Here is a 26,550-nt window from a genome sequence, read left to right on the forward strand (position 1 = left end):
TTAACCCCCCCCCCTGCGTCTAGCAAACGACTAGGCGGCACGCCACATCAGAATAGGGCTTGTAGCTCACGTTTTGATTGTTTACGTAAATGGCTGTCTCTAAGCCGTTACCAGAACCCAGACACCCCAACTTGACCGCCCGCCGCTGGGTCTAATTTTAACCGGGGTCAAAACAACAGCCTACCCTTAAAAAATACAGGATATTTTCCCTTAAGAGTGCGCGTGCGTGAAACTAGAGTGCGTAACTCATACAACAATTTCTAGCGTCAGGTATTAGGTATTTGAGTGCCGTGTTAAAAAAGGATTATAGTCAGCCCTGATCCGCAATGAGGGGACACAAGGCGTTCCGCGACGGGTTTCCCGTTATGCCCCAGACCTCGATCCGGTTTAGTCAACGGATATCCTTAATTCCTAAACTCGACTAATGTCCTTTAATATGCTCCAATAATATAAGCTGTGTTATCGTAAAGTTTATTCGCGTTAGTACAAAATATTATGTGTTTTTGCATATTACAACCTCAACTGAATCGTATTTTTCTTTTCTATCTGAAAAGTTTCCAATAGGCGGCTGCATTCATATAACGATATAATAATAATTTTGAATCTGTATATTTTATAAATAGCTAAAGAAAAAAGCATTTAGGTTCTGTTCTCTTTGTTAACTGAATTTTTGTTTAGCTATGCTAAACGCTAAATTTAGGGTTATCAAAATCTAAATTTGTTTTGTAAGTATAGTCAAAAATAAACCTTGAAGAGTCAGTTTAAGGTCGAATTTCGATCGTTCGGCAAACACTAGTATAAGAAATATGTGTATATTTAATATCGCTGCATCTGACGGTAAGCCATGAACTCATCTCTCTTATCGTAGCTAATAAAAACAACTTCAAAACATTATATAATGTAGGTAGAATGACGTCGGAGCCACCGAACCGAGTCTCAGTCGAGAATATTTGCATCACATTGAACTATCTATCCATCAAACCGTGGTAGTAACTACGCGCATAACTCATTCATAAATATGTGCATTTAATGTTCCCCTTTTACAAACGCAGGAAGAATGCGATTTCTATCGTAGAAATCCCGTTATTGCTCGTAGTCCTTATTGCGATTGCCATAGAATACAGTTTGATTAACTGTACGTTTGTACGTACAAATGTTTTATTCAGAAACCGTCACACTCTGACGGTTCTGCACAGCCTTCTGATTTTAAACAACGCGTTTAGTTGTTTTGTTTGTTTTTTTTATTAGCCTTCGATATTAGATGCATCGGAATAAATCTTATAAATATTCAGTTTTGTTTCAATCCACTCTAACATCGGGATATTTCGGTATCAATTATAAAAATAAACAGTAAACAATATTTCGTAATGACGCGCTACACAAAATGTGTTCTGCTGTGACATATTTACACTGTGACATCACAGCGTAAATATAGAATCATTAACTCGACAAAATCGTTTCCGCGAAAGATGAACTCGACTATTTAGTTGGAGACGGTTACAAGGAAAGCTTATGATCAAAATGCAGCCTTTGCAACCTACTTAAGGCGAACTACGCTAGTTGTAAACCGGTAAATGTTTGAGAGGTATTTTTTTTATTGCTTAGATGGGTGGACGAGCTCACATCCTACTATGACGTAAATGCACCACCCACCTTGAGATATAAGTTCTAAGGTCTCAAGTATAGTTACAACGGCTGCCCCACCCTTCAAACCGAAACGCATTACTGCTTCACGGCAGAAATAGACAGGGCGGTCGTACCTACCCGCGCGGACTCACAACAGGTCCTACCACCAGTAATTACGCAAATTATTATTTTGCGGGTTTCACTTTTATTACACGATGTTATTCCTTCACCGTGGAAGTCAATCGTGAACATTTGTTGAGTACGTATTTCATTAAAAAAATTGGTACCTGCCTGAGATTCGAACACCGGTGCATCGCTCAACACGAATGCATCGGACGTCTTAACCTTTAGGCCACGATGACTGCAAACATTCTGATAAAATTGTGTTCTTACGTTTAACTACCTGAGCCCCACGAGTTTCGATTTACGGTTCTTGCGTGAAGCACACAAGCAGTAGCGGATGATAGTACTAACTGGCACTTCCCATGTTGGTGGCGGAGCGCGGACGAATCCATTAACCCAAATATAGACCACACCCGAAGCCCGACCCGCTCGCGTTGCCTGCTAAGGTTGAATGATGTAACCTAATACACGGCTCTCGAACTGTTTTTTAGCTGGAAAGCATTTGCAAATTTGCAAAAAAAAACGCAGCGTCATTCCGCTTGAATGTTTGAAAACAACAAGCCCCATAGTACATTCCAGAATTATTTCGAGGAAATGTTTATAATTATATTGGGTACTTCAGTATGAATAAACAATAAGAGGCTTAACTCGTTTTCTGTTATATGTATGTATAATAAGAAAACAACATTTAAAGCCGTCACTCTCTTTAAAACAAACATATAAAAAATTAAACAGTATTAAGTAATAAACTAAACAAAACTGAGCTCTCTTTCTCCTCAATGACAGACTTTACTCTATGACACTGAAGAAAAATCCTTTTAAAAACTAAAGAGTTTTAAACAATAAACGTTTTCTTTACGTGTATAGTCTCGTCTGACAGACACGGGTCACGTTGTTAATTAACTGACATAACCAAAAAGGCTCCCTCACATGAAACGGCTCCCCTTTCCGACAATACCACGAGCACCTGTTATAAATAATAAACAAAACCGTCACAGGCACGAAACGTGGAGCTTAAACAAAGGGATATCCGGTTCACAGTGCGACGAGTATATGAGTAGTAATTGAGAAAATTAGAAATCGCGTTAATTGGAACGTGAATCGGTTTTAAATTGACAGGGTCGTCTAAAAATAAAACCATGATTCGCTACAGTCTCGACAACAAAGTACTACTAACAATGAAAACTATTAGGCAGTATAAGATTAGCACATTTTTGTAGGGCGCATGTTACATTAAACAGATTAATGATATACCTCCATTTACCAAGACCGCGATTACCACCCACCACCCACAATTGGGGGTGGCGTGACAGTCACTGACCGGACATTGGACATTACGCAGCTAACGCTAGCTCACATCAAAATGAAAGTGGATTTTTTATTTTTAGCTCTTCGCGTGGACGCCGGTGATACTGAACGAATCAGAATCGAATTATTTGATTAGATAGTTTGTACTTTCACACAATAAATACATCTACCTATTTCAATTTCTATGCAAGCTTAGCATATCTATGTGGGACTCCACAATAATATCTCTAGTTAGAACTCCAGTTTGATTTCGATGAGTTTGATTAGATATAAGTATATCATAATTTACATTTCAAAAGCGAAAAGCTGTTTTCAATTCAAATTAATAAAAATATTGAGTAATCTATCAAAGATGGACATCTTTGGAATGAACGCGGTTGCACCATCGGTCAGCACGGGCGAGTAAAGTCAATGAGTAAAATACGCGTGGGAGCCGGCACTGAACTTTGTAGAGTAGGATGCGCCTCATTTAATGCTGGCAACCTTGCGCTCGGTACTGGTAATGTAGAACTGTTTGATGATTTTTATTTAAGTAAAAGATAGACTGGAAGTATACTCGTATATTTGGAAAAATATCCTAAGCTTGTACGGACATAGGTCATGTACGAAAGGATGTAATTGTTTGACAATTATAATGTTAAATTCTTCAGCCATGTTTTCCTTTATAAATAATTTCTAACTTTTACAATTAACAACTTATTGACCTGACCATATTTCGAAAATATTTCTTGATATTCATGATTGCCGCACAAGATTTTAATAGCTTATTACAATATGCGTCAGAAAACAAACCAAATTTTTCGAGTACCTGGGATCGTAATCGTTGTTCTAAATAAAGCGCGTCCGTCAGAAACTCGCGAAGAATGAATGAATCAAGAATGCCTCTAAAGAAATCATCGTGATCACTAAACGAAACAACCGAAATAATCTATGAATAATAACTTGGCGTGGAAGCCAGAGAACGAAGTCAAACCGACCACGAACGATAAGGCTGATAAATGCTGTGTTCTGCAGGTAAATTTCGGAAGGCCGAGACATTAACATAGCCTGTAAATGGTATGACATAAGCGGAGTGACGTCATCGGGCGTCGGCAACTGCCGCGAAGGCCGGCGATGCTCATGTCTGCGCGCCGGCGACCTACCGGTTTTACAGCAACACAACACAAACACAGCGATCTCCACGATTGTGTGTTGTAACGCGCTATAATATCTCTCGTCGATTTCATGGAAAGCCATACAAATTTCATCCGAATATCCGGAGGATTACAAGCTTCGCTAAAATAAAAAAGATGTGTGGTGTCGTGGGACACCGGATAGGAACAAAGTTCCTTATTATAAAAATATTAATTTTAAGTTCTATTCGAGGTATAAAGAAGATAAAACTGGAGGTTTCCCAACAACCCACGGTCGTTCGGTAACGTGCGAACTTATTGTGGTACACTTCATTCACGGTTGTTTTCATAAGAGTTAGTGTATTGCGCAAACGAACGCTCTGAGATCGTGGTAATTAATGATAAAAAAAATGTTATTTTCTGAACGGTATTACAAAGTTAAGTCGTACACTGTGTGCATTACTAATAAAAATCTTACGTTACGGACGTTTTTTCCCAGTTAGGGTACCCCTCCTCATCGTGACATAAGGAACTTCGTTCCAAAAACAAACGACTTTATTACATTGGTATTGAAAACAAATATTAATTTGTTAGCCACGAGTTTTTTTCATTTTTCCCGAACATTTACTCTCACAGCCAGCGCCCACATGCCTCGATAGAGCGATGACGTTACCACCTATTTAGGTCAATATAACTCACAATGAGCGAACATAAAAAATGTTATTACAAACTCACTTTAACGTTGATCAAGTGAAGCGTTTAATGTGATAAAAGAAAACTTCTAAATACTCTACGGAAACATTAAAATTAACGACAAAAATACGATGAATATACAATTAATATCCATTTACATAATGTACTATTTGACCACAAAATGTAATTAAGAGTGCATTGCTATCTACGTTCAAACAATTCGAAAGACTTTTTTTGTTTTCCATTCGTCTTGAAGAATGACGTCATAGGTTTGTAAAAAGGATTCAATGATGACTAATGAATGTTACGAAGAATAAAAATAGGTGAAGCATTGTCCACTCGTGTCCATAGACTCGTTATGAATAATTCAAGTGTTCGCTCACTGAGAATAGTAATAAAACATTACCTCTGTAACATTTATAAGTGTACTATATCTGATTAATAAACATCTTATATTTACTTGTTCTGACCGAATTGTTTACTAACCCAGAGCCAAGTCGTTGGGTTACAAACTTGAAATTTTGGCTGTCGATAAATTGTTTATTGTAAGAATTTATTACTAATTATTGGAAATTTCACATTTATTTATAAAACCCAAAAATAAGAGAGCAATAATTGGAATTGTATGGAGCTCCGTCGATTTCAAAGTAAGAAGCACAAAATTGTATATGTCTTTCATACCCGCTCCTGTAGACCGAATGGTAAACAGTCGACGTCGCCCTAAGCACGTCATTACGGATCCTCCCGATCCATTAACGGTGCTTTTAGGTACCACAAGCACCGGTCACCGTCCTCGTCGCACCCGTGGCTTGCGACGAAGGGCTCGACGAGCGAATTAACCCATAGACACAGCCCACTGAGTTTCTCGCCGGATTTTCTCAGTGGGTCGCGTTTCCGATCCGGTGGTTGATTCTGCGAAGCACTGCTCTTGCTAGGGCCAGGTTTGAGCCCCGTGAGCTCACCTACACGTCAAGAAGCTGATATAGCCTTTCAACGCTATCAGCATAGGTAGGAGAAGGAATCTAAAGCTTAAATGGAAATAACATCTTTTTTTTTTTTTTATTGCCCTTGTAGGCAGACGAGCATACGGCCCACCTGATGGTGAGTGGTTACCGTCGCCCATGGACTTCAGCAATGCCAGGGGCAGAGCCAAGCCGCTGCCTACCGCTTAATACTCTCCACAAGCCTCGTTTGAAGAAGGACATGTCATAGCGCTCGGGAAACACCGTGGAGGGGAGCTCATTCCATAGCCGGATGGTACGTGGCAAAAAAGACCTCTGGAAACGCACTGTGGATGACCGCAGTGGCTCCAGGTAGTATGGATGAACTCTACTCCGGTGGCGGGCGGTGCGATGGTAAAAACGAGATGCCGGTATCATCTCGAACAATTCCTCAGAGCACTCCCCATGGAACATACGGAACAAAATACAGAGGGAACCGAAGTCCCTCCGCAGACCCAGAGGTTCCAAACGATCCGTGAGACCGGGATTATCGACAATCCGAACGGCCCTCCTCTGTATGGAGTCAAATGGAAGAAGCTGGTATTTGGGAGCCCCGGCCCAGAGATGGGAGCAGTACTCCACGCGAGGCCGGACTTGTGCTTTATAAAGCAAAAGCCTTTGTCCAGGCGTGAAGTACCGCTTCGCTCTGTTGAGGACTCCCAGCATTTTGGACGCCAACTTGGCTTTGCCTTCCAAATGACTCCGAAACTGGACATCGCTCGAAATGTCGACCCCAAGTATCCCAATACTCTCGGAAGGTTGCAGGGATACTCCTTGGAATTGCGGCGCCATGACAAAGGGGTCCTTCTTCGCAGTGAACGCGCAAACTTGTGTCTTTAACGGGTTGAATTGAACCAAGTTCAATTCACCCCATTTGGAGACTCGCCCCAGAGAGTTCTCCACTTCAGACACAAGTTTTGATCGTCTCTCTTGCACCACGCTCCGAGAGAGACTCTGATGGCCGATATATCGCGCATCCCCCGTGCTGTCATCCGCATAGCAATGCATGCCATCAATAGACAGCATGTCATTGATATACAGGATGAAAAGCGTGGGGGAGAGCACCGAACCTTGTGGAACGCCAGCGTTAATGGTCATGGTATCAGAACAGTCACCGTCTACAACGACCGTGATGCTCCGCCCATCCAAAAAGCTAGCGATCCACTTGCAGAGACCCTCGGGGATTCCGTAAGATGGTAGCTTCGACAGAAGTGCCCTATGCCAGACCCTGTCGAAGGCCTTCGCGATATCAAGGCTCACAGCAAGAGCCACGCCCTTGCTCTCCAAGGCTTCAGCCCACCTGTGAGTAAGGTATACAAGAAGATCGCCAGCTGAGCGACCGTGACGGAAACCGTACTGTCGGTCACTGATCAGCTGGCGATCCTTCAGATACTTCAGGAGTTGTATATTAATTATTCGCTCCATCACCTTGGAAAGCAAGGAAGTTATCGCGATAGGCCTATAGCTCGATGGGTCCGACCGGTCACCCTTCTTGGGGATAGGGTGGACGTGGGCAGTCTTCCATGAAGACGGAACCCTGTTAGTGCAATAAGAGAGGCGATACAAACGCGTTAGCGCAGGCGTCAGCTCAGGGGCGCACGTTTTCAGAACCACTGCAGGGATGCCGTCTGGCCCGCTCGACTTATGGACGTCCAGGAGTCGGAGTTCCCGCCTGACTGCACACTGTGTAAAGCAGATCTCCGGCAGGGAACTATCACACCGGAGGATGTTCGGTGGTGTGGCACCCCCGTCGTCCACAGTCGAGTTCGAGGCGAAGAGTTTGACCAGAAGGTCAGCCTTCTCTTTCGCACTATGGGCCAGACTGTCATCGGACTTGCGTAGTGGTGGGAGACTAGACCTGCAAAAGTTACCTTCTGCAGCTTTCGCGAGCGACCAGCACGGCTCCCAGAGGGATAGCTCTTCAGTCGCTCGCCAATTCTAGCAACGTGCTCCGATTTCGCCCTGGCAATAACCTTCTTGTAGGACCTGGAAGCGGCGTTATATTTCCGCCTTTCCTCTGAGATGTTAGGATCCCGACGTCTCCTAGCATCATCCCATGCAACGTATGCGGACCGCTTGAGGTGTGCAGCATCCCTGCTGGCATTGTTATACCAGGGTCTGCTGCGACCCCCAACGGGCACTTCAGAGGAGGGGATAAACAATTCCATCCCCTGGAGCAGACATGTTTTTAAGACGGTCCGCACAGACGTCAGGATCAGCAGAGAAAAAGCAGAACCGCCCCCATGGGTAGGATGCGTAAAACTCACGCAATCCATCCCAATCTGCTGACAAATACTGCCAAACTCTTCGATACCTGGTCGTCGTTCGACGACTAGGACGAGAGAGTGGTGTGGCAGCACGGATAAGGCAGTGATCAGACGATCCAAGTGGAGCGTCGACCACCACACTGTATCCGGCTGGATCGGTGGTCAGCAGAAGGTCCAACAGAGAAGGCTCGTGCCCCTCAATATCTGGGACACGGGTGGGCTGTGTCACCAGCTGGGAGAGGCCGTAGGCCAAGGCGAAATCATAGGCAGCCCGACCCGGGAGGTCAGTGGTTCTGGACCCCAACCACTCTTGGTGGTGAGCATTAAAGTCTCCAAGAACCACCACCTCCGCAGATGGGTACTGCTCAAGCACGCGGTTAGTCCCCTCTTGCACATGCTCTATCAGAGCTGAACCTGCATCACTGCTGTGGGACCTGTACAGGCACGCGTAGACTCGGGTACAGCCCCCGTGATCTACGCGCAGCCACAAGAGGGACAGGTCCCGTTGTTCGAGGCTTCGTAGACGGCGACAACAGGCATCAGCCCGGACGAATACACACACCCCGGCTTTACGCAGGAAGTTGTGCTCCAATACGTAGCCGGGGTATTCAAGGTACGAAGTATCATCCGGAGCAGATATCTGCGTCTCCGTCAGAAAAAGGAGGGCAGGCTGCGCCGTCTCAAGATGGTGGTGTACGGCGTCGAGGTTGTTATGTAGACCCCTTACATTGCTGAAATCCACATTAAATGTGGAATGGGGAATCGCCGACAAAACCCTTTTAATTTTTCGAACTTTCATTTTTTTTAATTTTTTTTTATTTGGAGAGTGGGATTGGGTGGGGTAGGATGTTCGAGGCGAAATCGTGACAATACCTGAATAAAGCGCGGAGCACAGTACGTGCTCGACTACGGGTTGCGTGAGCAACCGACGCAGGGCATGGAAGGGCCCCCAGTCCACCCTGCGTGCGATCGCCGGGATCCACTCCGGTCTCCGACTCCGGCACGACGACCGCACGACAGGATTTTACACCGGTTGGCGGGACAGCTTCCCGGGGCGGAGTTTAGTAGTGACACCCGGGTTCAGGTCCCCAACTGACCGGCGGGCGGCGGCGAACACCGTTTCACTGGGTCTCCCTATACCCCCGTCAAACAATCACGTCCCGCGAGCTCACACGCACGTCTGCTCCGCATGTTCCAGGTATCGCCAAGATTCACCCCCAACAAGGAAGAGGAAAGGGAAGGAATAACACTGGCTCTCCAACCTACACGCCGGAACACAGCTAGGCTATTTGGCGGCGGACTCTAGTTGGAGGGTGGTCGCCAGCCAGTCGGACAAGTCCTACCACCGATTATGTATTCGGCTCCCGTTTTGCACCACCCAGGGGTCACTTGTAGGGAATCGCGGGTTAAACCTACGGAAGCGGGAAGCAATCAACCCCCAAAATCTCTTTACATTTTTTTCCTATGTGCCCCTAAGCCGTTCATAAACTTGTGATGAAACTTGGTAGAATTGTCGGTACTCTAGGGAAGTTTTCTGTCCAAATTACCATGAAGAAGTCGAAGATGAGGCGCGAGCGATTTCAAAAAACACAGCAGAGCTTATTCGGGTTCCACTAGTCCCAAGATATTTCTTCGAATAACAGCCGACTGTGGTTTGTATACAATAACTATAACTTTAATTCAACCTGTTAATATATGATTACAAAAAACTAACACGAATAACATTTAAAAAAAAATACAGTAAAAATATGAACACAGACTACACACAAAGAAACCACAGTACCGAGGCTATTGAAAGCTAACGAAATGAATAAATTCTTTGTATTCATAAAACCTATGTGAGTGGTTCACTCCGTAATCATGACCTCGTTGCAGGCTTGCAGTAAAATAACGCAATTAGAAACAAGCGAATATAGAACAAGTTCTACTGTTATTTTAATAATACGTACTAGTCATCGCTGAGTGGTCAAAATTGTATGTAGGACTTTTTTCTTGTTATTCTAACATTTTTCCTTCTAAAGGCTACATTGCCGATCCTGCGTACCGAATGGTAAACAGTCGACGTCGCCAAAAACACACTATCTCGGATTCTCGCGATCCACTAATGGTGCTTTTAGGAACCCCAAGCACCGGTCATCGTTCTCGCCGAACCCGTCGCTTACAACGAAGGGCTCGGCGAGTAAATTAAACCACAGACACAGCCCACTGAGTTTCTAGCCGGATCTTCTCAGTGGGTCGCGTTTCCGATCCGGCGGTAGATTCTGCGAAGCACGGCTCTTGCTAGAACTCGTGTTAGCAACATCGTCAGCCTACCTAGCCCGGTGCCGCTGATATGGTCTCTCTAGACCATCAGCTTAGGAAAAAAAAAAAAACTAAAGGTCGGAATCTATACTCTATACTAATATTATAAAGAGGAAATATTTGTTTGTTTGTTTGTTTCGAATAGGCTCCGAAACTACTGGACCGATTTGAAAAATTCTTTTTCCATTAGAAGCCGACATTGTCCTTGATGAACATAGGCTACTTTTTTTTTTTTTTTTTTTCATGTGTGTTTTAATATTTCCGAAGCGAAGCGAGGGCGGGTCGCTAGTTTGAAATAAAGAAGCATTCTGTTTTATTAATTAAATTCCGGCCAATGTGGAACTGGTTTGCAGCCAACGTCGGTAATACTATGAAGAATACGAAGGTACTGTTAACTCATTGTGAGAACAAAATACGTTCGCGTGTTCCGAATTTGTCAGAAAAACATGAAATAGTTTGATAGTCACTGTATTCGACTGACAAGTTTTTTTTTTACTAGCGTAGACGGGAGGCTGACTCTCGGTCTACTTTTTTAAGCGTTTCCCGAAGCTCTAGATCATGACTGTATTGCCGCCAAACATCTCTACACTTTATTAGGTCAAGTCTCAGTGGTTGTAACATGCTTGACATGATGTTCGAAAAACAGTAGTCGATTGTCAGATTAAAAACAAATTTCAGTCTTGTACTCTTAAACTTAGGGATGAGTTTTATAAAACACGTTTTTATCCATATTTAATGACGTTTTATCGTTAATGCTATTAGCGGCACTGATAATGCTTTGAAATGACGAACCTGCTTTCTCATTTGTGGTACTTTATCAAAGGGACTGACCGTAACGACTTATCGTTGGGTACAAATACAAAAAACGTACTCTCTTTTGTACGAATATCCAACGAATTACGTCACACTCTGGGAACGCTATTTAGTACTACAACAATCTTATATATCGGGTAGTGCTATTTTAGATTTAGAGGTAGCAATTTCAATTTAGTATTATTGAATCAATGCATGATTTCATAGAACGAAACCAATGCGTAACTGACTATTTTAAGAGTATTATTATTAATGACAAGAAAATGATTTTGTCTTCGATAAGCTTCCTTTCGTTTGCCGCTAGGGTCGCTGTTCCAACTCCATACCGACGCTTGCAAGGCAAACGTGACTAAGCGTCAATAACTGCTTTGTACATAAATGATAGGTAATAATCATAATAGGTGATGCGCAAAAAAAAAATTCTAGGTCTATTAAAATCATTTCAATCCCACAGCTAGATTCGTTAAAATAGATTTTTTTCAGGTATTTCAACTTTAAATCAGTCTACTGTAAAGTTCACGCATTGTCGCTTAGTCACGTTTGCCTTTCAAGCGTCGATACAAATTTGAGTTAACTTTAACGCGATCGGGAAGTTAAAAAACTCGCAGTAAGCACACTGTACGGCAGCGAGCACTGAAACTAAAGAGAACCGTCGCAACGTTTGCCGGAGCGCAAGACGTGGACTGGATTTAAAGGTCGACGACCCCGCCACAGCGGGACTCAGGACTTCACAGCCAGAATATTAAATGACGCTAGGAGTCATTTAATGATCGCCTATAAACGTCATTAACGTAAGCCGCTAACAAAAAAAATACTAAGTAATATCCTTAGGCGTAAATGTATATTGTTTTCAAGACAAACGCTAAAATCTGATCCAACATTCTAGCTAACCAAAAAAAATTTTTTTTTTTTTATTGCTTAGATGGGTGGACGAGCTCCCAGCCCACCTGGTGTTAAGTGGTTACTGGAGCCCATAGACATCCACAACGTAAATGCGCCACCCACCTTGAGATATAAGTTCTAAGGTCTCAAGTATAGTTACAACGGCTGCCCCACCCTTCAAACCGAAACACATTATTGCTTCACGGTAGAAATAGGCAGGGTGGTGGTACCCACCAGCGCGGACTCACAAGAGGTCCTACCACCAGTAAAAACATATAAATAATTTCTCGAAACATAACTTTTAAAAGTGAATGTAGTTGAGTATGTTGATAAACAAGAACGCCATTTTCTAGTCAGTTGTTTGAGATTAAAGAAGGTACTCTATAACATTTTGTTAGTGCAATTAACATCTTCCGTAGTCAGCCGTGAAAGGGCTGGCGGAAGTCGATTGATTTGGGCCACGTAACATCGTCGCTTCGACAAGAGAAATGTTTATTTTACTATAGTTAAAACTTGAATTACTGTTTCGAGCATGTACTAATATAGTTGTTGTTCTGTTAGTGAAAGTTGTTCAATCATAATCCTTACTTGAGACATTTATATTGCTGTGTTTGATATCAGTGATTAATTTCGTATTTACTACCCATTATGTAAGATTAAAATAAGTAGAATGAATCCATCTGAACTAAAGTAATAATACATAAGGTTAATTATTAATTTTACATACAGATACATTTACTTACTTAGTCCTGCTTACACCTGCAACGGTAACATTCGGTATAGAAGCTTGTACTAAAATTAGGATTCTATAAAAAGCTCGGCTCCACAGAAAGCAACATTTTAGTCAATAACTGGAAACTCAGTGTTGTTTTTATCGTTTAAAAAAATATATTTTAAAAATATTATCTTACATAGTTCTTCTAATTATTATTAACATTATGTCATTGTAGGGTGACTAATGTAATAATTAGCTTACATTAGTTTTGTCACGTGCGTCGTCAAAGGTTTTGTGTTTCGTAATATGCAACTTACAAGTAAACTGACGGCAACCTACATAAATACATTGTTCCTTTAAATTCTTGAATTTCTAAAACTATATCTGCTGTACGAATACATAATATATAAATTTATTCACGTTTAAATGGATAAAACAACAACGAAACTTTGTCTATTCTGAATTATAAAAAGAAAAATAGAAATTGTGATAGAAAACTTCATATTAATTAACATAAAAAAGTAGTTAATAAACCATTAAACTGCTACAAAAAAAAGAGTTATTATAATATTTAAATAATATGCATCAACTCCCGAACATGAAGGAAGTATCAAGTGATCTTCATCTTAAATGAAGTTATTACGATAAAACGACACACTGTTCCTCTGGGTCAATTGCGAGGTCAGAAGACGCCTATAGAGATAAATACCGTTTAATTACTAGACAACATTCCCGAATCCAACTCTAATTGAAATAAAACGTCATCAACTTTACATCCTTGAAAACGGGCTTCATAACGCAAAAGTTATAATTGCGAAAAAAAGAGGTCTATCTATTTTATATTACTAGCTGACCCGGCAGACTTCGTAGTGCCTCAATCGATAAATAAAGGACCTAAACTTTTGTATAAAACAAACAAAAGGAATCCGTCCGATTTTTTTTTTCTTCCTACCTATGCTGATAGCCTTGAGAGGCTATTTCAGCTTCACCCTAACGTTTGTAGATGAGCTCGCGGGGCTCAACCGGAGAGTTGCTAACACTGACCCTAGCAAGAGCAGTGCTTCGCAGAATCTACCACCGGATCGGAAACGCGACCCACTGAGAAGATCCGGCGAGAAACTCAGTGGGCTGTGTCTATGGGTTAGTTCGCTCGTCGAGCCCTTCGTCGCAAGCGACGGGTTCGACGAGGACGGTGACCGGTGCTTGTGGTGCCTAAAAGTTCCGTTAATGGATCAGGAGGATCCGTAATGACGTGCTTTGGGCGACGTCGACGGTTTACCATTCGGTCTACTGGGTCGGGTATGTAATTTCCAGCGGCTACGATGAGAGGGTTCTCATGTCGTGCCGCCTTCTCAAAATGGCGCAGCGATGCCGACTGCAGATACTTACTAACTGAATCGAGCTCCAGGTCATCATGGAGATCCACGTTCCTAAGGAACCAAGGCGCTCCAACGGCTATCCTGCAGAATCGTGATTGAATAACCTGAATGGATTTCAAGTGGGTGCGGGCTGCGTGAGCGAACACTACGCTTGCATACGTCATGACGGGCTCCGTCCGACGGAGGAGACATCAAAGGGAAAACAAAATTATTTTTATTTAATTCCGCGCATTTTTATATTTATCTATCTTTTAAACCTTCTCTGGACTTCCACAAATAATTCAAGACCAAAATTAGCCAAATCGGTCCAGCCGTTCTCGAGTTTTAGCGAGACTAACGAACAGCAATTCATTTTTATATAAGTATATAGAAGATAGATTAAAATGTATTATTTTAAATGAAATTCCGGTATTCGAAATTTCGTCATATCAAAAGTTGGTATTACGAAGATAATACCAGATTAGTAGTTTTGTTGAATCGCCTTATCGAGATATTATGCTAATCAGTGTTACAAAATAAACTCACTTTTTACGATTGACGTGTAAAATCTTTGGTTTATAATATTTATTTAGAGGACGCGCCTATGTATTTCAATTATAACGATAAACTGATGCCGGATTCGATTGGAATACCTACATGTATTTGTATTTTTTGAATTCACGGCCAACCTGATTAAATTGTTACGAGGGTCCGTAAATTAGTCGAAGTCTTGAGTGTACTATGATGTGTATATGGTTCCCAGAAATGGGCATTATTATTCCTTAACTAAGGATTTAAACGAATCACCGGATATTACCGCAAATAAAACAAGGGTCAAAGAAATAAGTAATGCTTTTTCCAACAAATTAAATTCTGGCTACATTGTTGTAAATTACTGCAATATTACTTTTATCAGAAAAAAAAACAGATAAGCTAAAAAAAATATGTATCCTATTTGGATGACTTCAATATTTATTATACTTATTTTGGTCAAATTCAAAAAATAAAAACAAGCGTATGTTGTGTGAAAACCAGCACATATAGAGCATATCATATAACAGATGACATCACTTATCTAATGAAATTGAATGCTCCATGATATCATACTCAGACATTGTACTCAACAGAACGGCAGTCTGGTCTAATTGACCTTGAAAAAGTTTTTACCTTAGTATAGAAAAATTTGGTTTACATTTTATATTTGTATTAATAATCCTCGGTTATGAAACTTGTATCTGGGGATATGTAAATTCAGATTTTGCCCTGCCTAGACAGTTGATGCGTATTCTGTAGTTTAGTACGTCTGCGCGTGACCCCGATGAGACGGTAGGAGGCGGGGCATGGTCGGCTCTGCAAATAGCGACGTTTTCTCAACGCACCGGCGAATCCGTCTGGAGAATTTTCCGACTCTGTCTAGTCATTTTACATATAGATCGGTCAATAGGTTGAACTCAAGAACCATGACAGATTCATCGAAGTTGCTGTATGAATAAATTTATTCATTCAGATGGAATTGGAACAGTAGGTTAAAAATCAAGATTTCAGGGTCTGCTGATATAAATTTTAAGTTTAACATAACTTATATTGTGTAATCGAAGATAGTTTAACGAGATTATAAAAAAAAATATTTAGAAGTACCTTAACATACAATTTATTTTTGGTTTATTTAACATTACGAGGAATGGGTGCGTGGATGTTATGTTAAAACTAAATACGGAGGGATAATATATAATAAATTGAAATGATTAAATAAAATGAATATATTATGTTCAAATACCTTTGAAAAAAATCGAAGGTATTGTATTAATTAAACCCAAAGTAAATTTTATGAATCATGAAGAAAAATATTGGTATGAATGAATGGGATAGATTTTCAAAAACAGCCTATAGCTTTAAGCAAAAGCGCTGACCTCAGTAGTCATGGTCAAATAACGCTATTGATCCCCATAGAACAAACTACAACGTCAATAAAACCGGAAATTTGTTTATAGTGCCATATACACAGAAAATGTGGACATACCGTCTGCTTACTTAGAACTATGTCATCTCAAAACGTTCGGCCATCGAATCAAAATCACTGCACCGAGTTCCAATTATGAGGGTTACACGAAAGCACACAAGACGAGGAAACGCCACGGAACACAAGCGCGTCGCGAGTCTGACTCGGCAAAGTGAGCTGTGAGTGAGTGAGGTGGAATTATTGATCGAGTTCCCGGCGCCGGCGAGCCGCATATCCCTAGTTCACGTAAACCCCTCCCCTCGGAAAACCTACCCTTGTGACACAATATTGTAACGAATCTTTTTAATATTGAATAAAACGTTTTTTTTTTTCATTTTTGTCATCTAATTCACACCTAAATATGCCATATCCGTTTATCTCTTTATATGTTAATTATGTTTTAGATTGAAGTTGTCTTCAATTTTTCTTTTATTTTTTTTATTGCTTAGATGGGTGGACGAGCTCACATCCCACCTGATGTTAAGTGGTTACTGGAGCCCATAGACATCTACAACGTAAATATGCCACCCACCTTGAGATATAAGTTCTACAATCTCAAGTATAGTTACAACGGCTACCCCACCCTTCAAACCGAAACGCATTACTGCTTCACGGCAGAAATAGGCGGGGTGGTGGTACCTACCCGCGCGGACTCATTTGAATTATTGAGAACACTTACTCCCACTACTGGGATAGCGTATTAACACGCATGGGAACGCACCAAACCCCAGCCTATTTCTGCTGCAAACCAATCGTCCGTTCCAATTTGAGGAGCGGGTTCTTGGTTTTTCTGTAAAATTAAGGTTTCGACCTCACGTCTCAAAGTGGGTGACGACAAAATTTCAAATACGTACTCGGTATTATAATTTTATTGAAAACTAGCGACCCGCCCTCGCTTCGCTTCGGAAACATTAAAACACACATGAAACAAAAAAAATAAAATAAAAAAATATTTAAAAAAAGTAGCCTATGTTCATCAGGGACAATGTCTGCTTCTAATGGAAAAAGAATTTTTCAAATCGGTCCAGTAGTTTCGGAGCCTATTCGAAACAAACAAACAAACAAATCTTTCCTCTTTATAATATTAGTATAGATGTTCTTTTTTATAACTATGTATGTAATCCCTTTTTATTGGAAGTTACCTAAGGTAAAAGCACTAATGCTGGACATTGAACTAAAAGATGACACTTTAAAAAAAAATTTATTCTAATAAGGAAACTAAACACTTAAATAACATTGCTATTGATGTTAAAGACACCTAGTACCATCTATGATACATTCTCAAAAGCTTGCGTACAGTGTTAGAAGCAAATTTCAAAATGGCATCAGTTGACAACAAACAATGTGAGCAGGTTGACGTTTTGCGCGTAATTCTTAGCGTTTTCTTTAAGCCATCTGACTTTTAACAGGTGTGATTTTGTCTTATATTTTTATAATTATTGGCTACTGTTGGTTTCGATATTATAAATGTATGAAATTATTGATTTATTAGGACCATTTCCTTGTTATTTTGGTTTGTTTTTGTACAAATTTTAAGTGGTGTTTACTATTAGTACCAAAAATGAATCAAAACCTAAAAGATGACACGTGTGTCTTCTACTAGGGTTACATCGAACTGAATTTGTTAGCTTAATTTTCTTCAAATTCAGCCTTTATGTTGTAAAACAAAAGTTTCAATCTGAGTTTCGTTCATTTTGCACGAGCCTAACTAAACGAAGACAGTGTCAACTATTAGGGTATACCAGATGTCAACTATTAGTATCAACTAATTTCAGCTTAAGTTTCGAGCACGATGCCGCCAGTAAAGGGTCAGATGTTTCAATACTCTGAAGCCAATATTGAAGAAGCCATAAAAGAATGTATATGTTTGAGGGTTTACTGGTGGCCCTGAGGCCTTACCAGTTTCATAAGGACAGAAGGGGCGGAATTTGCTAACAGCTACCCGAGCGCCTCCAAGGGAGACCTAATAACTCAAGAGTAGCTGCTTCGCGAATGAATCTACTACCGGATCGGGATCGCGACCCGCTGAGAAGATCCGGCGAGAAACTCAACGGGCTGATGCTTAGGTTAGGTTGCACGTCGAACTCTTTGCCGAGTTCGACGAGTATGATTACCGGGATCTCTACTCCTAGTGTTAAAGCGGAAGGCGTCTAATGCAAGGGTTATTGGATCTGATGGATCCGTAAGGAGGTGTCTAGGGCGACGACGGTGACTGGCTCCTGCGTGGTCAGGATTCGGGGAGTAGTCAGCGGCGGCAACAATAAGGCGATTACCATGACGCATTGCCTTATCGAAGTAACGTTCCGACACTGACTTCATGTATTTTCTGATCGGTTCGAGGTCCAAGTCGTCTTGTAAGTCGACGCTCCTCACGAACCACGGGGCTCCGACTGCTAACATGCAAAAACAAGATTGTAGGGATTGGAGGGTATCTATGTGTGTGCGGGCCGCGTGAGCAAACACCACACTCGCGTAAGTCATGACCGGCCTTATAAGCGGCCGTAAGCTTTGTAAAGTGTCACCTTGTTCCGAAGGGACATTTTACTCCGCTTACAGATCATGGGGTAGAGTCTGCCGAGAATAAAAGCGGCACGGTTGCGGACTGATTTTATATGTGGGTGGAATGTCATGGATGCATCCAGGGTGACTCCCAAGTACTTGACCCTCCTGGTCCAGGGTATGAGGCGGGGCGTTCCGATAGCTACTGCGGCAAAGAAATTTTGAGTTCCACGAGTAACTTTATTAAATAAAGTCAAGGGAAAGACACCTACTATGCGTAACATGGGAAGAAGTTGTTATTTAACCGAATATATAGAAAAATACTCGTAACATGGTTAAAAGCTATGGTCAAACAAGGGTTTCCAATAGGAAAAGATAATTTACAAGATAGCGTTAAGAAAATAGTTGATGATCTTAAGATTGATTATAATTGTTTATAACAAAACTAACGTTAAAGTCGTGTCTATTATTAGTGCCAACTGATGTCAATTTTTGGTGGATTTGATTTTCGATGCTGTCATCTTTTAGTGTCTATGGCAAAACTAACAAGTTTGTAATTTTTTGTAGAAACTACAACAGTATTGAAATATTTTATATGAAAAAATTGATCTCTAAATGTTGCTCTAACAGTAAAAAAAAAGATTTAATATAATATTTGATAAATACATTTGATAACTGAGAATGAAGTTTGATTTGTCCTTAAAGTGTCTAGCATTAGTGCTTTTACCTTAAACGATTAATATAGTTAACAAACAATCAACTAATATTAAATATTATTATGTTGGAAATTTACGTTTAGATTTGTTAGTTGTCTTCATAATTAAGTAATAAACCTCAAGATCTTTTTATGTTTTGCCACTAGATTATTTTTCTTCTTTTGGAAAGAAACATTGAAATGAGCTGCCATCAATCAATATTTAAATAGGTAAATTATCACCCCCTGTCTCACACCCAAATTCTAGTAACGGTGACGTCACGTAAATGCAATGTGCATCTTCATGACGTCACCGTCGTCATTTACAGTTTGGCAATTACCCCGACTACTACATGTAAGAAGTTTGTAACTTAGTGAATATCTGCATGATTTTATAAAAAAATTGATGTTTTAATACTGTGATAACATAGATTATACTACTGAATATATGAATAGAATACTACTGATTAATATTCAATATGGTCATATCACTAATAGCTCAAGAGATAGATTGATTTTATGTATCACATTTTCTCTTTTGTTTTCTTATTCAAATTTTTATTTGTAATTGTGGAAAAAATCTCTTTTCTTTTTTTGTTAATTATACTAAAGCTCTTTACAATATTTATACTATATCTAACTTCACAAAATAGATTAAGAAAACCATCTGATAAACAAAGAAAAAAAGTTTTTGGCTATTTTGAAACATACTAGGTTATTTTTAAATACATATTGGTCTCAAATTATATTGGTCTAATGTATGTATGAGCCCTGTAGAACCCAAAACAGCTGAATTGATTTTGATGAAATTTTCAGCAAATCTTCATATTGGCCTGTGATGATCTTGTAAAATTAGGTAGTGATCAGATCAAAGTAAAATAAAAATGGACCAGAAATGCCAGGTCTCATTTGACTAGTTTATAATATAAATGGTAAATATTGAATTAACATCCTCATTACACAAATTTATATACTCTGTATGATTGCATCTACTGACTGAATGTATGTTTGTCTTGATGAAAGTCAATGATGAAAGCCACCCAAATCCCTATTGTATTACATAACAACTATACCACTATTCTAACAATAATGCATAATTGCTTCAACATAAATAGGTAGTACTTTCACATATTCATCTATCACTTCTATCAGCGCCATTATGGCTACTATGGGTGAATTTAATTGTGAGTAATATTATCAACACACTATATATTGAATTATGCATTTAACTACAATTAAGTATCATCCAAATGAGTTAAAAAATAAGAAAGTTTGTGTTTCTGGACAATTTATACCCATTTAAAATTATATTATATTATTAGGTATAGTCTAGCCAGGTAATATTAACCATCGAAACATTACATAAGTAAAATTGACATCATCATCATCTCAGCCTGTTCACTGTCCACTGCTGAACATAGGCCTCTCCAACCAATCTCCAGTGCGGCTGGTTCATTGCCACCTGTATTCTACGTGACCTAGCGATTCTCACCAGTCGTCGATCCATCTGTTAGGTGGCCGTCCCACACTGCATTTGCCAGTATGTGGTCTCCACTCGAGGATTTTTCCACCCCAATGGCCGTTCAATTTCCGCGCTATGTGGCCTGCCCACTGCCACTTCAGCTTGCTAATCCTAGAGGCTATGTCAGCAACTTTGGCTTTTCTACAGATCTCATTTCTGATTCAGTCTCGTAGAGTAATACCAAGCATAGCCCTCTTCATAGCTCGCTGCGCGACCCTAAGCTTCCTACAAATATCCCTTGTGAAGCACCACATCTTGGAACCGTAAGTCATCACTAGTAAAACACATTAGTTTACACCTGTTTCTTAAGGCACTGAGCGATTTTGGACGGGAACACATTTTTTAATTTACTGAATGCGACCGAACCATTTTTTATTTTGAAATTTATATATTTTCAATTACATAATTATTATTAAAATTTTAATGAAATGGTAGAGACAAATGGGATCCCTGAACCCTTTGACTGGCATGTAAGTCACTGGTGCTCTATCTGGAGCACTGAAACAGTTATCAAGTGCCTGGATTGTCAACTTTTGTTTTTAATATATATTTTAGTCTTTTAGGCTATTTGAAATAGATTCATTCTTAGTATCTTCGGATTCATAGTTGTCCAGAGTTTACTAGACATTTCAGTGTCTTAGTAACAGAAATTGACATAAGAACTTCAGTGCACCACGTAGGGTATTGGCAACCTACACGGCAATCAAAGGATTAATAATACCATAATGCCATGTCTGTCTAAATATAATATACGCTGATTCTGATCTAGAGGCTATGGACAAAATCCTTGTATATACTCAACTATGACAGCTCAATTAAACATTTCTCCAGTAAAAGATACTTACCAAATATTAAAGAGCATTCTCTGGTGCGAGGAGCTTAAAACATTAACAGAAAATGGTTTAATCTATTTTGGCATGTAAAAAAACCTAAATTAGTAGCTGAATATATACAGCATGTGGTTTTAAAGATCCAAAAGAAAGAAGCTCACCACAATAAAGTTATCCAACATTCAAAGCAATATTTTTAATCAGTCTGAAGATTAGTTGGATGTTTTACAAATCTCATATTATCTCTTTTGTTTTATTGAAATGGATAATTTCTGTGAGAGATTAAATGGAGAATGAAGGTATAGCTAGAATAGCTGTGATAACCAATATAGCCCAATTATTACGAGGTTGAAGTGACATTATATTGGCATATTGGGAAGGTACATTGGCTCTAGAACAGATGGCATCTAGGGCCAAAAAGTTCAAAAAGTGTGTTCTAAAGTGTGTGGTTGTATGGATTATTGAAGGATGTGGCAATTTGCTAGATGCAGACTACACTGAACCCGGCATTGTGGTGAACTTTGGGGGAGGTCCCAGGTAGTTCAAGTGACAAATAGTTGTCTTTACATTTCTTAATAAATTTTTAAAATTATCCTTAAGAGTGTAATTTTATCAACACTCTCACATTGTTGCTCACAGTTAGTCTGCACTAAGTGCACTGCAGTTATGATGCAATATTTATTAAACGATGTCCTACATAATCAACAACCGACTTGAAAATCAAACTGTTAAATTTTAGTTAAGGAAAACTTTTTGGTGACAATTAAGGTCAAATTTTAGAATCATTTTTAATGCATTCAATTATGATAATGGTAGTTATTAATTAATTACTTGATTTTTGTTTAATTACTCATGAAGATTTATTTCCATATTTGAATTTTGAACTTTTCTAGCATGAATGTTTGGAACAGTTCCACTTTGATTTCTTATCTTGTTCTGTAAACGGAGATCCACCCAGATGTCTATAAGAGTGGACTAATGGTAATGAACCATCCGATTTTTCATTACTATGTTTATGACCAATGTCTTGTTTATGATGGTAAATATGATTTTAATCTCTTGACCTAGAAAAATTTCAAATGTACAACCGATAGGTAGCTATTGGCGTATTTAGTTTTTTCGATTATTTGTTTTTTTAATTTAACCAATTATACACAACTTCAGACATTCCATAACTAGCTTTCACTAACGGCATTTAAGGAAGCGTCTTTATCAAATAGCTCAATTGCATCTGACTATTAAGAAGTTTATGAAACATTATAATAAATTAGTAACAGTACTGGGTACAAATTACAGATGAATATTTTTCATTAAAATAAAAGAAATGGGCTTAAATAGAGTTGGCCTAAATAACTGTTTCGAATGATTCTCAATAATATTTCGTTGACAATAAACGTTTTACGAATAAAACATGATATTACATATAAATTGTTTTAGAACTTACGTTCTCCTGCGAGTCCAAGGTATGCTATTACAGCACAGTCAAGCACATAAAATTCGTCAGCACACTAAATACACTAGAATACGCGAGTTGGCGGTCAGCCGTCTGAGAACTAATAAATAGGATTCCACGCCACTTACACTATGAAAACAGTTTTTTGACATAACACAGTTCACTTTTTGTCTGAAACTTTTATGTAGCCGTTAATCATGTAAAAACGACTTGTACTATCATCCGTGAATACGAGTACGAACACGGCATCGAGCGAAGCGAAAGACCGACCGCGAAAACCATAGATTATACACTTAATATATTCGGCGAAAACCAAAAGCCAACCAACTTCGGTCCGCCCATATCACAGAGTAAATAGCTCGAGAAGTGCATTTATTAATTTTATCATATTAGCAGCAATAGTATATTTAGTTCGTTACATAGGTAGTAAATTTACTAAATTTTGACTATAGAAGTCAGGGAAAGAGTTTACGCAAGAACAATTTGTTCGGTTACTAGCTAGAATGTCTCCGATTCTCTAGCTATTGATTAGTTATTAAGTCAACATCTTCCATTTTTAGCAGTACTTTATATTCTGGGCTTATCTTCTCCTTAACTCTGTCCCTTAAACCTATTTTATGTCCCCACAAACATACTCTATCAGTTAAGCAGGACCTAAGGACTTTTAGTAGGAACGCGAAGGACGAAGTTGTATAAATTGTTTTCGTTTATTTATTTAGCGTTTCATAAAGTTTCAACGTATAACATTTTTAGCTTATTAACCGTTTAGCATCTGTTGTAGTACATAAGTATGGGACAATGAATTAAATCCGCTGGACGTGGCTTCTTGGTTCTTCCAAAAAGTCTACTGAAGTCTTAAAAAATAACCATTGTTTCAATCTAAATTTTGGGACACGTTAATTCAACAGTTTAGAGTTTCTATTTGGTAAAAAAATATTGGGCCGTAGAAACAATGTTTCAAACATTATCTGATGTTTTTTTTAAATATTAATTAATCTAGTTTAATTTAATTATTATAATTTAATTATAATAGTTTAATTTAATTAACTAGATTATTTCAATAATAAACTTATTTGATCCATTAAACGACATTGTAAATAGCATTAACTGAAATATCTTTTATCCAATCTCTTCTAATCACTCTTTGAGAAAGTGATGTCATCGCAACATTCTTATATCTTAGTGAGGGGCAAAAGAAAAAAAAACGAATTTATGACTTAAAAAGTTAACCGATTTGAATAAAATGAAATGTTAAAAAAAGCTTTTAAATTTTCTAAACCTTTAGAGAAACTTCAATTTTATTTACATATTTGAAACAAATAAATTGATGTTCGCTAATTTTCTTTGCTATGCAGTCATCAAAGACCACAGATCAATACATTATCACAGACTATAAAAGATGAGCATGGACTAGTTTGAAAATTTTCCTTTCAATTCGATAGATGGCAGTGGCAGTAGTTTGTGGATAGTAAATGGCCCGTGTGGCCCTTAAATTAGTAGGTACGTGGAAAGAAGATTGCTATCTTCCTCGTGCTTCTCCATTCTAAGTATGGAACTAACCCGCACCAACTTGAAGCCCCTTCAGGTTATTCAATCCCGATTCTGCAGGATAGCCGTCGGAGCACCATGGTTCCTGAGGAACGTGGATCTCCACGATGACCTGGAGCTTGACTCTGTCAGTAAGTATCTACAGTCGGCATCGCTGCGCCATTTTGAGAAGGCGGCACGACATGAGAACCCTCTCATCGTAGCCGCTGGAAATTACATACCCGACCCAGTAGACCGAATGGTAAACCGTCGACGTCGCCCAAAGCACGTCATTACGGATCCTCCTGATCCATTAACGGTGCTCTTAGGCACCACAAGCACCGGTCACCGTCCTCGTCGAACCCGTCGCTTGCGACGAAGGGCTCGACGAGCGAACTAACCCATAGACACAGCCCACTGAGTTTCTCGCCGGATCTTCTCAGTGGGTCGCGTTTCCGATCCGGTGGTAGATTCTGCGAAGCACTGCTCTTGCTAGGGTCAGTGTTAGCAACTCTCCGGTTGAGCCCCGCGAGCTCACCTACAAACGTTAGGGTGAAGCTGAAATAGCCTCTCAAGGCTATCAGCATAGGTAGGAAAAAAAAAAAATGGAACTAGATCTTTAAAAGAACTGGATAGACTAGAATATTTAAAGTAAGAGAAGATATTCAGAATTGGGTTCTAAAAGAAACTGAAATATTCATGACGCCGAAACTGAAATATTCATGACATTCCTTTGGAAAATTACCGCATTGCTTTTAAAATCTTTACTAAATACCCCGCATTTTAAAATGATATGGTAAATCATTTTATTCGGTTTATATTTTTATAGTTTTTTCGGTACCGCCAGTTAAAATTGTGTTACAATATTCTTTTTTACGAATATGTAGTTAGGGAAAATTTACTTAAACTAGAGAAATTGGCTTCAAGTTTTAAGTTTTTTTTTATTGCCTAGATGTGTGTACAAGCTCACAGCCCACTTGGTGTTAAGTGGTTACTGGAACCCATAGAAATCTACAACGTAAATGCGCCACACACCTTGAGATATAAGTTCTAAGGTCTCAGTATAATTACAACGGTTGCCCCACCCTTCAAACCGAAACGAATTACTGCTTCACGGCAGAAATAGGCGGGGCGATGGTACCTACCCGTGCGGACTCACAAGAGGTCCTACTTACCACCAGTAATTACGCAAATTATAATTTTGCGGTTTTGATTTTTATTACACGATATTATTCCTTCACCGTGGAAGTCAATTGTGAACAATTGTTAAGTACGTATTTCATTAGAAAAATTAGTACCCGCCTGCGGGATTCGAACACCGTTGCATCGCTATATATACGAATGCACCGGACGTCTTGTGCTTTAGGCCACGACGACTTCAGTAACAATTAGTAACAGTTCAGAGGACTTTATTGAGGATTTTACACTAAAATTTAATTGAAAAACCGGATTCGTAGTAACGGAAGTTGATAGAGCAGCATATCGCGTAGACTTTACAGATTTAAAAACAATTCAAATATAAGTATAATTTACCAGTCCAACGGTTTACGTATCGAGGATGCCTCACCTTTCGGCCTAACGCAGATGCTCATTTTCGCCGACACCTGCACCGAGAAGCCAGGAGGAAACGGACGGCGCAATGCCATCATGCCGATGACCCCGACAATGAGGACACCGCGGAACACACGCTTGCTGTCAGCTTTGCCTCGGCGGATCAACGCACCGCGTTTATCGTGTTTATAGAAGAGGACTTGTCGTTGCCGACCGTCGTACTAACGATGCTTGGCAGCGATGCGTTCTGGAAAGCGATGCTCAACTTATGTGAGT

General features: G+C 39.6%; 1 protein-coding gene across 17 annotated transcripts in view; it reads right to left on the reverse strand.

Moving 5' to 3' along the window:
* LOC101738175 (spectrin beta chain) overlaps positions 1-23,547 on the reverse strand; it is an 82,203-nt gene extending 58,656 nt beyond the window's left edge. For 14 of the 17 annotated variants that reach the window (XM_062673728.1, XM_062673726.1, XM_062673724.1 and 11 more), the window contains exon 1: positions 23,188-23,547. The gene's annotated coding sequence lies outside the window, so the exon portion shown is untranslated. Of the gene's footprint in view, positions 1-3,865; positions 4,053-16,219; positions 16,526-23,187 lie in introns of those variants that run through there. The other 3 variants (XM_062673715.1, XM_062673713.1, XM_062673716.1) reach the window with 3 other exon arrangements.
* Positions 23,548-26,550: the final 3,003 nt, after the last annotated feature.

Source organism: Bombyx mori, chromosome 18, assembly GCF_030269925.1.
Source record: "Bombyx mori chromosome 18, ASM3026992v2".
In the NCBI taxonomy this organism is placed as follows: domain Eukaryota; kingdom Metazoa; phylum Arthropoda; class Insecta; order Lepidoptera; family Bombycidae; genus Bombyx; species Bombyx mori.